The sequence below is a fragment of the Colius striatus genome, chromosome 1 (genome assembly GCF_028858725.1).
Source record: "Colius striatus isolate bColStr4 chromosome 1, bColStr4.1.hap1, whole genome shotgun sequence".
Classification (NCBI taxonomy): domain Eukaryota; kingdom Metazoa; phylum Chordata; class Aves; order Coliiformes; family Coliidae; genus Colius; species Colius striatus.
Window position 1 is genome coordinate 86,681,281 of NC_084759.1, and position 17,061 is coordinate 86,698,341.

A 17,061-nucleotide genomic window follows, 5' to 3' on the forward strand; every position below is an offset into this window, starting at 1 on the left:
TCTGGGGCCAGTACTGTTCAACATCTTCATCAACAACCTGGATTAGGGGACAGGGTGTACCCTTAGCAAGTTTGCTGATGACACCAAACTGGGAGGACTGGCTGATTCCCCAGAAGGCTGTGCTGCCATTCAGTGGGATCTCAACCAGCTTGAGAGTTGGGCAGAGAGGAACCCCACGAGGTTCAACAAGGACAAGTCCAGAGTCCTGCATCTGGGGAGGAACAACCCCATGCACCAGTACAGGCTGGGGGTCGAACTGCTGGAGAGCAGCTCTGCAGAGAGAGACCTGGGAGTCCTTGTAAACTAGTAAACTAACCATGAGCCAGCAATGTGCCCTCACGGCCAAGAAGGCCAATGGCATTCTGGGATACATCAAGAAGAGTGGTGCCAGCAGGTGGAGGGAGGTTCTTCTCCCTCTCTACTCTGCCCTGATGAGGCCTCACTTGGAGTTCTGTGTCCAGTTCTGGGTTCCTCAGCTCAAGAGGGACAGAGAACTTCCGGCGAGAGTCCAGTGCAGAGCCATCAAGATGATCAGGGGACTGGAGCATCTTCCTTGTGAGGAAAGGCTGCAGGAACTAGGGCTGTTTAGTCTAAAGAAGAGGAGACTGAGAGAGGATCTCAGTAATATTTACAAATGGTAGTTATCAGGAGGTTGGGGCATCCCTTTTTTCTATTGTATCTAATGACAGGACAAAGGGTCATGAAAATAATCTGGAACACAAAAAGTTCAATTTAAACATCAGAAAAAAACTATTTTACTGTGAGGATGAGGGAGCTCTGGCACAGCTGCCCACCAAGGATGTGGAGTCTCTTTCTCTGGACGTCTTCAAAACCTGTCTGGATGCATTCCTGTGTGACCTGATTTCGGTGAACCTGCTTGAGCAGGGGGTTGGACTAGATGATCTCTAAAGGTCCCTTCCAACCCCTAACATTCTATGATTCTATGAATGTTAATCCACCAAGTTACACAGATGAGTTTGTTTAGCAAACCATCATTTCTAGTCTTCCCAAGAGAGCTCTTGCTTTTCCTATTGTTGCAATTGTTACAACAAACTCGGTGAAGCAATAAAAAATTCTGTCAGTTACTGCTCAGTGCAGAATCTTTTTAGTACCTGAGAAAGTAACAAGAATTAAGTCTCAGCCCAAAACAATAAAAAATAAGAAAATATCGGAGTTATGTCTAGATCTGACTGTCATTCAAATAATGTTTCACATCATGGTCTGACCGTACATTGAAAATGTGCTTGAAAGGCCCATGGAACTTTCAGTTTTGTGGGTCAAATGAAGAACGAAAAAACAGAGGAAGCTGACAGAAAGCGCCTTTTGCCTCTCAAAAAACAGTACTGGATTTGTTATTTCTCTAAGTATTTGCATGTATTCAACACTTCCTGCACATCCTTCTTTGAACAGATTATACAACCAATTTACTAGTAAATAGTGGGAAATCCAGCAGTACTCAGGAAAGCCTCACAATACGGACTAGAGTTTCTGTGGTGTTTCAGTCTCCTTACACTTCATATCATTCTATGCACAAGGAGTTTCTGCTATATATCTCCAGCTTAATTAACGTTTATTGCTGAAAAAGAGTCATTCAGTATTCTTTTAAGTTTTCTGCTCTAAACTGAGAACTTACTACTCATTGATTCTAGCATCTGAGCATGTCCTTCTACCCCTTTAAATTTTTCCTAGCAATATAAATAATATAAATAGTACAGGAAATTTGTTGTGTAATATGCACAATGATTACAGGCTTGAATTCGAAAGAGTAGCCATGTTTTAATTCTGAAGTGCATAAGATTTATCTCTTCTCTGAAGAGAATTAAACAAGCAAGCATATTCATTCTGCACAAGGGAAAATGAATATATTGTACTAGAAACTTTTAATGAAACATACGGAAAACTGCTTTGTGAGCTAAATTCCTTGCAAAGCGTTTCTTGGACATGCACTATAACAGCTCAAGGAGGATTAGTTTTCAGTTCTTATACTCTATGAATGTAATGCCTTAGAATATTTACAGATGAGTTATACATTTCAGAATCATGTAAACACAGATAGCAGTATGAGGTCTGGGAATTAGAAAAGGCAACACAACAGACTTTTCTGGAACTGACCATGTGACACCCCATGCTGTCATATTGGGCATACCATGCGTAATAGCATTAAAATCCTCAGCAAAGGACATGAGTTATTGACAGTGGTAGCAGTTAATTTTTTTCTTTTCCAAAATTGACTCATCTTTTCACTTCTGGAGCACGTGAAAAAATAAGGCTGATGAAAACTAACAAAATCTAATAAGCCCAGATCTACCAAATCAAGCATTCTGAAAAGTTTCCAGCACTAAGTCTTTAGTGATACTGTTATAAAAATCAACCTGTCCAAATCATGCAAATTAGTAACTTTTGACAGGGGGATAATATGCATACACAGTCTCGGCCACTCTTGCCTTCAAAAAGAATGGCTGACTATTCAGTGAAATTATCTAAGGTACTTCAATTGTCTGACAATCATTTTGATGACTGCACTGGAATGTACTTATTCATAGTTCAAGTTGCTGTGACCACAAAGCAGCATCAGCTTCTGTTCAACCCCCAAGGCCAGTGCAACCTTTTGATCCTAATTTTGATGCAATTAACAGATAATAAACTACCTAGATGAAAGACCAATATAAAAGTAACCACAGATGAGTTTTGCTGGATGCATATAGGTTACAAGTCAAGGGCTAAACTACTTAGAATTGTAAAGACACATTTGCCTTTAAAAAGTCTGGCTATGCAATTATTTTTCTATAACTAACCAGATGCTATTACTACTAATCATGCTGTCTTGAGAAAAGATTGTAATACCATCTTTCCTGAGAAATCTCTCCTTTTGGAGAGCACTACAAGTGGACTACTCCACTCAAAAAACTCAGAGGAACACAATATAGAAATGGGATGACAGAGCTATCAGCCAGCCCTATGGAAATACAAGCAAAATCAATTGCAAAAGTTGTGCCTTCCAGTTGATCTGGAGCACTCCATAAGTCATAGAAGGCAAAGGCAGGGAGAATGAAGAACTGTCAGTTGTAGGGGAAGATCAGGTTTGAGACTATCTAAGAAACCTGAAGCTGCACAGGTCCATGGGACCTGAAGAGATGCATCTTCAGGTCCTGAAGGAACTGGAAGATTAAGTGGCTATGCTACCATTCATCATATTTGAGAAGTCATAGCAGCCTTGTGAAGTTTCTTCTGACTAACAAAGCGGAAACATAATCATCATTTTTAAAAACAGAAAAAAAAGATGACCTGGGAAACTACAGGCAGTCTCATCTCTGTGCCTAGAAAGATTATGGAGCAGATAGTCCTGGGAACTATGCTAAGGTATGTGGAAAATAAGGACATGACTGGTGATTCCTGAGGGATAAAATTTCTGGACAGCAAAGCCAGCCAGTAAAGCTAAGTGGGATTTGTTACCAACAAGGAATTTGATGTACTAAGACATACAAGAAAGCTAACTTACTTCTACTGAAAGTATGGATATAACAAATAAATAAGCTCTCTTCAAATTGCATACAATCCTTATAAAAATAGAGAACTGGTAAGGCTGGAGTTCATTTCATTCTGACTTAAAGGTTTCAAATGAGCAGCTTCACTTGAAATTCTGTATGAAAACATTTTTCAAGAATCACAGAAATAAGACCTACACATTCTTACAAGAAAACAATAAATCATGACTATCCCCTTCCTTCAGAACTGTCACACAGGCAATTTAAACAACTTTGTCTCTAGGAATTGCCTCTTTCCAGCTTATCCAGTTATTCAACTATTTTAAATTAAGTTCCAATTCACAGGCAAACTCCAGTCAGACTCATAACCTGCTCTGGCATCCATGGTAGCATTTTCCATTGCAGGTAAGCATTTATACCTGCCCACGCAGCCACTTACACAGGACCTACCTAGCAGGGCAAACCTGTGGGCAGGAATCCCCTGCAAAACTGCAGGAAATAAAAGCAGGGCCTCAAGAAGCACTTTTCCTCTAGCAATGGTCTGCACCTCAAAGAGGGCCTGGGAAGCACAACGTGAATGGGCTGCGTACCAGCTCCTCGAGGCAGTCCTGGGAGGGAAGGAGACAGTCCCGCTGCACCTGGGTTGGGAGGGGATGCTATTCTCACTAGGGGCGCTACCGCTATTCCTGCACATACCATGGGTCCGAGATGCTGGACAAACTACCATAGAGCCAACAGACTGCGTGTAGCGAGAGGCAAGCCTCGGCGACGTGACATCCGCCAGGCTGGCATGCGGACCAGGGGCCATGGGGGCAGACGCTCCCTGCCACTTCCCTCCCGGCCATCCCTCACCTGGGGCCGGTGCGGCGGCAGCAGTTGGAGACGACAGCTGTCCACCCGCCGGTTCTGAACGCTCAGCGCGGCACGGTAGCGGCCCCCCGGCACCGCGTCTCTGAAGAACAGTTCAGCCGGGACGATATGCACCCCGGCCGCGTCCCGCCACCCACCCGCCATGGCCAAAGCCACGGCCACGGCCACCGCCGCCGCCTCAGCCCAGCGCGGCCTAGAAACGGCCGCTTAGCAACTGACGCAGCACGCTGATTGGAAGCAAAAGAGCGGCGCTTCCAAACCGACCAGTCTGAAGAGGGGAAACGGGGTAGAGGCGGGACAGGGCACGCGGCTCGGCTCTGCCCGGCCCGGCCCGGCCCGGTTTAGCTCGGCGCCGGCAGCGGGGCCGACGGGGCTGGGCGTCCCTGACCGCACGCTGTACTTGCCCAAAGAAGGGAGGTTTAGCCCTAAGCTGTGGCGTTTTCTTGTGGCTTCCCGTGGTGCGCTTCCTGAGTCTGCCCTTCTACACTAATGCACACTGCTGCCTCAGTGGGTGCAGGGCGCCCTGGTAGGCAGGGCTGATGGGGTAGGTGGACGGCCACCGTTTCATGTCCACTGGGATGGGCAGGAGCTAGAAGGAAGTAAAAATCCCAGATCCCACTATTTTTTGGAATTGCACCAAAATGGCCACATCCCATTGGCTTGTGTATAACAGTATAGCAGTAAAGAGAGCCGTGAGCATATAGCAGCAAACAGAGATGTGAGCCGATGCCCCCCATGGGGCTACGTCTTGTCCAGTATGGTCCTCCTTGTTCACCTGAGGTGTTTTCCTCCTATGAGTCCATCTCCAACAATGGCCCAGCCTGGGACAGTGAAGTCCAACCATGGATGCTCTTCCTGTCCTCCGGAAGTAAACATGGATTAAACTGGGATAAAATGGTCCTATTTCTCTTCTGGGCATGCATATTAATCACAGACATGGTCTACATAGAACCATAGTGAGGCAATAACAGACCTATTTGTTGGTGGGAATCTCAGCCCAGTGTCTGCAGTGCCAGCGTCTACACTGAATAATTCATTGCATGTACTTACTGCATGGTGAAATATGTGATCCTGTTCTGTATCCCTATGCCTTCCTGTGCTGTAATTTAAGCAGTAAAATGAAGCTGACAAGAATCCAGCACTTAAATAGACTTGGAGGATAATGGACCATGCTGTGGTGCTTTGCTTCAAAGTAGTGGAAGCAAGGAGGCAAAATAGCACTCACAGCATGCACACAGAACCTCAAACAGCAGTTTTGACTAACCAAAACTTTTGCCTTGTATTACTTCATCCCTTGAAAGTGCATGAGGACTCAAATTATTTATATTTTAAAAGGCAAGTATGAGAAACTGCAAACATGGATGGCTCAGAAGAACTAAAAAGTACAAAAAGGGGAAAAAAGCCTCACTTTTAACAAGTGAAGAAACCTAGAAGGAACAAGGAGAGAGAAGAGCCTTTGTTTCTGTTGCTGGGGAAGGACACTAACAGGCCTTTTTGTCCCTCTTAAAAGATCAGGTAATAGCTACCCATCTGTAGATTACTGAAGAATGAGTAGGGATACAACATTGCAAGCACTAAAAGTAAAATCCAGGGATCTAAAGAGAGTTCTTTGAGAATACTATTTGAATCTGTTTTCTGGCAACGTGATTGTACTTAACTGACACACTAAAAAAAGAAGAAAAAAAAAGATAGTATTACTTTATCAAAGAATTAAACTCTCTGCTTTTTCACTAGAGAATAGGGAACAGTCTTACCTAGTTTCTCTGTTCCGACAATAAATTCTTGAGGAAATTCAAAGGACATAAGAAACATGCAATCCCAAGAAAGAGAAACCTTTCAGATGTCATGGTAGTGCCAAAAAGTCATGAGCTCATCCACTTATCTTACTTTTGGTAATTCCTCAGTTTTCACATGAAAAGTAACATGGGAATGTTCTATCTTTCTCATCACACATTCTAGTACTTGGAAGTAAATTTAAAAGTGAACAATTGGTTCAGAGAAAATGTCAAATATGTAACTTGGCATATACTATTTCACAGCCAAGTAATCAGTCAAACTTTTTTTTTCCATAGCACTGAGAATTGTAACAATATTGTGGTGGGTTAAACTTGGCAAGATGCCAGGTGCCCACCAAAGCTGCTCTATCACTCCCCTTCTCAGCTGGACAGAGGAGGGAAAATATAATGAAAAGCTTGTGGGTTGAGTTAAGGACAAGGAGAGATCATTCAGCAATTACCATTAGGGGCAAAAGAGACTTTACTTGGGGATTGAGTTTATTACCAATCAAATCAGAGTAGGATAATGAGAAATAAAATCATATCTTGAAACAACTTTGTCCCACCCCTCCCTTCTTCTTGGGCTTAACTTTACTCTCAATATTCTTTACTTCTTGTGCTGCAGAGGCACAGAGGGACAGGAAATTGGAGTTGAGGCCAGTTCAACACATGTTGATTACACCGGTTCCTCCTCAGGAGGAGGACTCCTTAGGTTCTCCTCTTGCTCCAGCATGGGGTCACTCCCAAAGAAGACAGTTCTCCATTACCTTCTCCAACATAAGTCCTTCCCACAAGCTACCGTTCTTGGACTGCTCCAGCAGTGGGTCCCTCCTACAGGCTAGAGTCCTGTAGAATAGACCACTACAACATAGGTCCCTTGTGGTGTCAGAAGTCCTGCCAGCAAACCAGCTCCAGCATGGTCTCCTGTTTCTACCCTGTGTGGACTTCCCACAGAGTTACAGCCCCCTTCAAGCATCCACCCGCTCTAGCATGGGGTCTTCTCCAGGCTGCAGGTCAATTTCTCCAACCCCCTGGCCTCCATGGCTGCAAGGGCAGGGCCTGCCTCATCACGGGCTGAACCATGGGCTGCAGGGGGACCTCTGCTGCAGTGCCTGAAACAGCACCTCCCGCTCCTTATTCGCTATCATTGATGTCTGCAGAATTGTCATATATTCTCACTCCTCTCTTCAGCTGCAGTTGTGCAGGGTTTTTTCCCCATTCTTAAGTTTGTTATCACAGAGGCACTACCACCATCATTATTGGACTCAGCCTTGGCCAGTGGCAGATTCACCTTGGAGGAGACTGGCACTGGCTCTGTTGAACATAGGAGAAGCTTCTAGTAGCGTCATATAGAAAGCTTTCCTTTAACCCCTTGCTATCAAACCCTTGCCATGCAAACCCAATATTTAATATTTTTAGCAAAACTACTAGAAACAAAAATTGCTTGTGATTTTTCATTTCAGTTCAGACCTTGCTGGAGTACTAGAGGATCCTCAGAAGTTCCTTGCCCTCTCTGCTTTCTGACCTTCCTGATGTGCTACAGTCCCTTCTGATACTCAGTCAGGTCACTAGCCTTCATTCTGCTGAGTTCTGTGTAGGGCTATATAATAGACTCAACATATGAAACAATCCAGGGTAAAAAACACTCATACATGCATCTCTTTTTTGATCAATGGAAGAGGGTTGTCCTTCAGCAAGATAACTTCCAGGCCTCAGTTTAAAGCACTATTTCAGAACAGTTGAAGCAGTACTGTTGACAGGGTGATAACTTTATGAGTGGGGGTTGGAGCAAGAAGCAGAGTCAGAAATCTTTAAAATTCTGGCACAAAATAATCAGTAGCAAAGGATACTGCCTTGTTTTCATTTGATTTAATGTAGATATGTCCATACCAAAATTTTATCAATCTAACTGAAATTTTTAACTGTGATTCAGCTTATGTATAGAGGAGATGAGTTCTGCATTAAAAGACTCCCGATCTCTCTGAAAGAATTTGTCTAGGCTCTCTTCCTCTTCTGCAGATAAAATGTTCATAGGGGTGGTATATTTGACAATAATTTATCAAAAAGAAATGACAGTGATACCTGAGATAATTGCATTAATTTGAACAAACTGCCACTCATACTGCACTTTGCTGCTGGAATCTGAATCGAGAGTAATTGTGATTTGAACTGTGAATGCTGACCTATTTACTTCAGGAGAAATAAATATATTTAGAATATACTATAAGGAAGTAGAGCCACTTACTGATAAAATATAGTATGTATATTTTTATATCAGCTTTTCAGAGTCAGTAAAAAAATTCAAATAATGATGACTAATAAGATATATTGTTTGCATTTAATCTTGCGACTTGCTCTTTTTAATGGAAAATGAGAATGTTCAAAATGACAGATTTGGGTTCTAATTCTCTCTAAAGATCTCTTCACTAAACAAAGAATTCTGCAAAAAGCAGAACTGATGAAGATTTTATTGGATCTTTTTGTGCAATGAAACGATCAGTCATCTCTGAGACGTCCTGCCTTCTCAGATTGAGTTGAAAGGAGCAGGACCAAAAATATTGAAAAAAAGTAAATTACAGATTGTCAATCACAAATACGTTCTCTTTTTTAATCATCTTTTTAGAGTAACTGTTAGAAATAATAAATGAAAAACCTGTATCATAAATGCATACAGTCGCCATTACTCAGCAATATGGTTTAGGGCTCAACAAGCCACAATCTGAACTAAAATATGTATCTTTAGAGCAGAAGCAGAGTGATTTTATCAATGTAATCCTTCAGTTTAGCTAAATAGTCTGACTAGGAGGGAAATCATAGTACTACTGTATCATAATAATACTGATTTGAGGGCCAAGGCTAGTACCAGCACACCATGCTGACCTGGACATTTTGATCTTAGGATCTCACAGCAGTTAGTCCAAATATTTCAGCAACAAAGTACAAATGTGCCCCTTGTTTCCTGTGATCTGCTCCAATGGAAATGCTTTCTGCATCTGGTATATTTTTTTTAAATCACACCGTGTGAAAACATCCGTGTTCATGAAAAATTTAGCAACTCTAAAAGCATCCAGATCCACTCAGGGATTTCATGTATTAGACAAATATAAAAATTGCTGGGCAGAAAGAAAAATCATTGAACCGCACTGAGAAACATGATGAAGATGCTGCTGAGCTAGGCAGATCATCTCTGAGCAAAACAGAATATAAATATGGAGAAATTGAATATATATAAATATTAGGAAATTCAGATGAGGGATAGCTCTGAAAATCTCTCATATAAATCAGTTTCTTTAACAGCTGTGTGTGGCTTTTAAAGACTTCCATAAAATCATGACTTTTTACCATGTTGAACAAGAGTAGGAGACTTTCCAGGCTGATATCAAAATGTCAGCAGCTATTGGCATCAATGAATCAATATTACATTTCTACTATACACAACTAAAATGTGATTTCCTAAAGTTACTAATGTTGGGATTCATCTTACCACACTTTACTGATGCAAAATCAATGTCTAGTCTAAGAATCCACTATGGTTAGGAGTGATAAGTACGTCCAGAGGATAATCAATCCCTCCCCCCACGCCTTCCACAGGCATTTAAAACAGAATTCTGTATATAACACAAACCTTATGTGGGTCTCCTGCTAAACAGTTTCAAGAATCTCTTTCATAGGTAGTAATGACAAAACTATTGATGAGCATGTTCAGACATTAGTGAAATTATTTTCTTTTGCCTGAAGAATGAAAATTACTGCCTAAATATTTTGTGGTACAAATATGTGTATTTTTCTTACACATGCATCTTTTACATTTTACATGCAATTTATCCAACTGCCTTCCTTGGAATCCAAGTGCTTAGTAAGATAAATTTGTATTGTGATTCTCTGGAGTATCAGATCACTTCCTGCTTTTCAGCTTTTTAGGTACTCAGCCTTCTGAGCTGCTTGATGTTTTTATTTCCTTGACTTCAATTACAGTTGAAAGCATTACCAAATAGATATGTCTATTTACTTTAAATGCAGTCAAACTGTGATTCAGTATAACCCTCCATGGTTCCTCATTGTGTTATCAATCCATTTCACCTGAAAATACTTTCCCATTCTCATGAACATCATCGTAGATTGTTGCATTACAGTAGAAGGGCTTGTTTGTCTTCATAAGTTACAGATGAAAGAATACTACCCAGTTTATCTGGGTCCGTATCCAATAATGGCCTTAAAGGTCAAGAGCAAAGCTTTAAAATGAGAGTTAGGATCGAACATATTTTAAAAAGTACAGAAGACACATACTTTGAGGAATTCATGCTAATCAGTAGGTTGATGATATGGTGTCAATATATGCTTTTATTTATTAATTTTACATGGATTTTTTCAGATTGCTATTTTAATACTTCATCACATACTAGACAAAAAGAAGAAACAACTTTGCTATTCCATTCATTATTTTATATAACTCTATTCTAATATCTCCTGCTCTGCTTAATCCCATGTTTACATTTCTTTTTAGTTCAGGGTTTTTCCATGCTATTTGTTTTCCCTTCACTAGTCACCTGCTATTTTTCAATTCTGTTTTCTATTTGTAAATGTATCTGTAGATACTTTTCTTAATGCAGTTGAATATCCTGTCTGTATTGATATTTTGCATAAAGCAGACATTTAATTGATTTCTCCTCGCTGACATCCATTTCTCTTGTTGACTGGTCTTCTCCACACAGAAGTTCCACACATCTTCAGTTTGCCCTTTCCACATGCAATACTCTACACATCATTTTACCTGCCATCATGTAGCCTAATTTATCAGATACAGATATAGTATGTCAATTTATTATGGTAGAATTTTATATGTTTGTGTTTTAAGCTACATGCAAAAAGGATTTTGCACTTTCTAATTTTCCCTAGTCACAGTGAAAAATATTTAATGTACTGGGAAAAATAAAAATTAAAAAGGCAGGATAAGACACTCATTGAGATTCAAGAGTTGACACAATTTTTTAAACTCAGCAATAAACTGTCTTGCAGCAATTTCACTAAACACCTATATAGTGTAAAACAAAATCACATCCATCAGCACTAAAAGACAAGAACAGAAACAGGCAATGTATAATAAAAGCAATTATCCAGTGGGAATAGGGGTCACCAGTATTACTTGTCCTGAAGTCTATTCATACAGAGGTAATAGTTTGGGAAACTATTGAGAGCTGAATCTCATTTCTTCGGTACTTACTACTTTCTGTTAATTGAAGAGGGATTCACATTCCTGAAATTACAGTCACTAGCCCTTGTTCTTGTGGTGGACTTCAACTTACCAGTTGTCTGCTAGAATACAAAACAGTGGAGAGGAGTTAGTCCAGGAAGTTCCTGACACAGCTGGTGAGGGAGCCAATGAGTGAAGGTGCCCAACTGGACCTGTTTGTGAACAAAGAAGGACTTATGGGTAATTTGATGCTTGGAGGAAGACTTGGGTATAGTGATCAGGAAATCACAGAGTTTTTTGTTCTTGGAGAATGGATTTCCAGAGAGCAGGCTTTAGCCTGTTCAGGAGACTGACAGAATCCCTTGGGATTCTGTTTGGTGATGGATCTGGCAGTACTAGGTTAACAGTTGGACTGGACAATCTTAAAGGTCTTTTCCAACCTAAGTAATTCTATGATTCTTTGATTAATTCATAGCTGGCACAAGTTCATGTGTCTTGTACGTGACAAGGTCCACTCAATGGTGAGCTTTCACCCACTGTAACAGCTATCAGGTTCCTTGAAGAGTGGGTGGAAATGAAAGCTAAGCAGCACACACCAAGTACCGTACAGGGCAGAAGAGCAGAAAACATCAGAAATGCTTTGCCTGATGATTCAAAAAGTACATACATTCTGTTTTGGCATTGTCTGTGTGTTGAAATGCCTGTACCTCAGTAGCAAACAGTGTGGTCATTTAATGGCAGTGCAGCAGGTGGTCCTGGAACACCCTTGACTGGACAGAGCGCACAGAGACAAACGTTCCTTTCCAGAAACTGCTGTCATCTCTATAGCCCAGTGCTGTCCCAGACAGTAAATCATGCTCAAAATATTAATTGAGCAAGCCATGATGAAAGTGTATTTTTGCCTAATAATTTTGCAGTATGTATATGCCTAAAACTGTAGACACATGAAAATTAAAACATTAAGTTGACAGTGTCTCCTATAGAATTCTTTCTTGCACCCAAAAAGATAACTATCTCCCTGGGTCCAGGAAGATTACCCATTTTGAGGGAGAAGGGCATCATTTTTTTTACTTTTACCTGAGAATGTTGTGGCCTTCCTCACAGGTCAGCAAATTCAATGTGCATTTTGGAAATACAAGAAGTTCCAAAAACTTTACAGCTGCATTACTATAACTGAATATGCCTATATCTCTATATCTCTACCTGCTTAGGTATTTGGTGTAAGAAAATGTATATCAAAATTATTTGCAAGTCCTAGAAAATATTAAAACAACTGAAATAAGCTCTCACTGAATTTTGTAAACAGTTTATGGCAGATGAGTGCGAGTTGACTTGTAGGCAAGAGGCAAATCTCATTTAAGAGTGACTAATTTTTGGTAGGGTAATATATACTTTAATCATACCTTAGTGAATCTCCTACAGAGAAAAAATGCAGAAGCTTCCAGCAATTTGATGAAAGTGGATCCACTTCTGCTCTAACAAAGGTTCCTGCTGGATATGCAGCCAGACACTTGTCCATATACATTGTGAGCTACTGTGGTCTGATCTTCTAATATTTGTATTTTTGAAAATAAAACATAAAGTTTAGCAGTGTTTGTTTCTTAAGTCTCCATATGTTCTCAGAAATTATCTGTGTAAGAGCCCAAGCAGTTACCATACATGCTTTCTGCAGTTTGCTTGATAATCACTTCAGGGTCTTGAATTTTCAAAGTAAACAGAGTATTTGAGGATTTTTTTTTATTCTTCCCCACTCTTAACTGCTAATGAATCTTGTCTCAGGATTTGTCTTTTATTTTGCACAGATCAATGGTATGCAGATCATAACTCTCCATCAATCTCAACAGGAGGAACTTACCTGAGTCTATCAGACACAAGAATGATAATACACTAGGGATTTGTATGCATGACTTAGATCTCATTTGTCTTCCCTTGCAGGCTTCCCAGCACTGAAAACAGCTGTGCACTAAGCTGCAGAGATCAAGAAAGCTACTATATTTATGGCAGTGCTCTCCTTTTCTCAGTTGCCAAAAGAGTGATCGGATGTAGCATAGCAATTTATACTGCTGAAATCTATTATCACAATGTTTATATATTTTCAGCCACATTCTGAAAATAAATTAATCTGCCCAATGCCATTATCCATTGAGGAAGTATAATAATATTTTAATACTGATTTTGAATTCATTACATTTGAATTAGCTGCGTATATTTCACAGTGGCATAGATTCAGCTTTCATCAATGACTGGAACATTTTCCTGCCACTTCTTACCCACAGGGCTAGAAAACAACTTGCAAAGTTTTTCACATTTCTAGCCAAGGACAAAATAAACATTTCTTTATGGCAACATCACAAGGCCAGCACTTCTCCTCATCCATTTAGCTTCAGAGGCCCAACTATCCATGGTATTTAATACATCAGTCAGATCTTGCCACAGATTGTGAAGCATTTCCTGGTAGTCAGCAAAGTTGGGTTTTCATAGTCATCAGTGTCATTCAATAGTATTTTAGACAATTTTTCTTTTTCTCATCATCTAAATAGACTTTCAGCAATATAAAAGCCTTGTAATTTACCAAGATCTAATTGCTTATTTAATTCTAGTAACTAGAGTTGTACTAAAACTTATCCTTCAGAGGAAACATCCCATGTTGGTACCAAGATCTCCAGTTCTGACGTAATTTTATTCTTTGCTTCTTTCCAATAGCTAACTGTTCTTATCTTCCCGATGAACTGTGCTGAATCAGGATCTATCATCCATGGTAATCATCTGTAGAGACATAGTCCACATCTTTATGTTTCTAAATCTAGATCTATGGCTGCAAATAAATACTCTCTCACTAGTACAAAGGTAATCAAGGATGCAAAGAGAAATTTTATAAACACTTTGAATAGTAGATTGTTTTTCTAGTGCTTTAAATACATTACTGACATTCCAGAAATCTGCAATTAGCATCATGTGTTATAATCTGTTTCCACTTAAAAGTTAACATGTCCAAGGGCACATTAAAAAAAACAGTAGTCTATTGACATGTAGTTAAAGTTACAAACACCACTTACAGATCAGGACATTCAGATATAAGAAATTGAAAAGATTGTCTTTCAGAAGCATTTAAACATTATGGATGAAAGACAAACAAATATAGATCAAAATACTTAAAAACTTAACAAAATATATATGTAAATTTTCTTCTTTCTCCCACACTATCAAGATCACAACTGAAGCACAGTTTGGAGTCATTTCAACTGGCCATACTACAGAAGTTTGCTAGAAATTTTGGTACAGTCTTTGAAGTATCTGAAGCAACTGAAAGATATTTCACACATGGTTAGAACAAAGTAATTAGTGAAGAATAACAAAACATTTCAAAACATATGAAAAAGTTTTGGAAGGGTACAAATAAAGCCATAGGTCAGTAGATGCCATCTTGAAAGATGTGGAAGAAGAATTCATACACATTAAGGAGGATGATGTAGCCTGGACAAAAAAAAATAAGGATAACAATGTAGCTTGGGCATTGACAATGTATAGGTATTTGGGAACAAACCCTTTACAACAAAGGTTGTTAGTGTGGGAGACAGTGAATCATCCTGATCTAAGGCACTGACTGGTTTGGTGTTACTTGAGAGATAGGAGAAAAGTGTTGAAAAAGGCATGGATAAGACAGGCAGGTACAGACCATGGCCTTTAAATTATACTTGGGAATGGCTCCCTACTGATGTCCATTGATACTGATCTTGCAGTATGGTGAGCCTATGCTTGCAGATCCTAAAAAGATTTAGTCCTTGCAACTGAAGTTTCTACAACAAAGCCAAGTAGTTGCTGGTGGACCTAAACTGTTAATCTTACTGCTGAAAAGTGACTTCTAAGAGATTTAAAGGAAGTTCTTGACTGGAAATGTTCCAGAGGGGTCACCAGATACTGAGGTGCTGTGATAATTGGCACTCTGTCATGAGTGCAGAAGAATCTGAGGTCTAGAAACAGGTAAGTAGCTGCCCAGCTGCAGAGGTGACTCAAGAAGACCATGGTTGTTAAGTCATATTTAGGCAGAAAGACCCTGACTTAGGGAAAGCCTATAGAATCACAGAATCATTTCAGATAGAAAAGACCTATAAGGTCACTGAGTCCAAACACTAATGTAACACTGCCAAGCCCACCACTAAACTATGTCCCTCAGCACTTCAGCTATCTTTTAAATATCTCCAGGGAAGGTGACTACATCACCTCCCTGGGCAGCACATGCCAGCGTCTAGTAACCTTTTCTGTGAAAAGGTTTTTGTAATATCCAACCTAAACCTCCCTTGGTGTGACTTGAACCCATTTCCTCTTGTTCTATCATTTGTTACTTGGGAGAAGAGACTGACCACCACCTCAGCACAGCCTCCTCTCAGGTCATTGTAGAGAGTGATTATGTCAGCCTCCTCCAGACTAAACAACCTCAGTTCCCTCAGTTTCTTTATAACACTTGGTTCTCCAGCTTCGCTGCCCATTTCAGGAGACACATCAGCACCTCAATGCCCCTCTTGTAGTGAGAGGCCCAGAACTGGACACAGTATTTGAGGTGCAGCTTCACCAGTGCCGAGTACAAGGGGACAATCACTTCCCTGGTCCTGCTGGTCACACCATTTCTAATACAAGCCAGAATGTTCTTGGTCACCTTGTTGGCCACCTGGACACACTTCTGGCTCATATTCAGGCAGTTGTCAACCAACAACTCCGTATCCTTTTCGCTAGACATCTTTCCAGCCACTCTGCTCCAGGCCTGTAGCGTTGCATGGGGTTGTTATGACCCAAATGCAGGACAGCAAAAAGGGTAAAATGATACAAATACTACCACATTTGACTAAAAGAGTCTGAGAAATAGAATCTACAATTGTTCTTTTTCTTATCTGTCAAAAATATGTAGGGGCTGTACACAGCTTTATCTGTCACAATTGAGTGGCCTGCACTCAGAACACAAAAGATTACATAAGCTTAGTTCCTCTGAATAAGGATAATACTTTGTAGTTGCTCTATGCCTTTGGTCTCCATGAGTCATTTTTAGCAAGGGAGATCAGGCATGTTGTTTCACAACAATTTTCTGAAGACAGCAGTTCTTTCATGTCAACTATATCCTGTTTAGATCAGCAGATTAGACTAACCCACATGACGTTTAGGAACATTAAAGGTTTCTTCAGTGAGTTAAAAAGATAAGGTAACATCTTCCACTCCTAGACTCTGAAAGGGAGTCCTAAAATTGACATTATTTCTTAGAAATCTAGATATTAAAAATCAGTAAGCATTTTTGCAAAAAAACAGTCATGAGTTTGTATTTTAAAGCTGAAAGACTAAATTCAGCACATACTTCAAAAGGCTTTTTTCTAGCTCTGTTGAAGGAGAATATTACAGATAAAAAACAAAGAAAGATCCCTTATATATCTCTATTCACTATTAAACAAACGAGTAAAACAATTTCAGAAAGGCATGGACCTATATAAATCTGTTTTTTCAAGTCTGCTTTTACGTTTTCAGGCCGTCCTGTCATTATCTATGCAGCAATCAAAAGCTGTGGCATACACTGGGATTTCACAGCTGTGAAAGCTCAGAGTACAAGGATTATTCCCTCTGGTTATCCTTACTCTTTGTCTTTGTTACCTAATAAAACTGATTATTTTATCCTCAACATGACCCTTTGAAAATTGTCTTTGTTAGTTATGGCTCTCTTTGTTAGCTATGTCCCTTTATCTTCAACAAACTCACTGCT

At 40.1% G+C, this 17,061-nt stretch overlaps 1 long non-coding RNA gene across 2 annotated transcripts in view; it reads right to left on the reverse strand.

Moving 5' to 3' along the window:
- Nucleotides 1-10,561: 10,561 nt before the first annotated feature.
- Nucleotides 10,562-17,061, reverse strand: part of LOC133625773 (uncharacterized) — a 34,350-nt gene continuing 27,850 nt past the window's right edge. The window contains exon 4 of one of the 2 annotated variants that reach the window (XR_009819069.1): nt 10,562-11,533. This is a non-coding gene — a long non-coding RNA (uncharacterized LOC133625773). Of the gene's footprint in view, nt 11,534-13,354; nt 14,088-17,061 lie in introns of those variants that run through there. The other variant, XR_009819071.1, reaches the window with a different exon arrangement.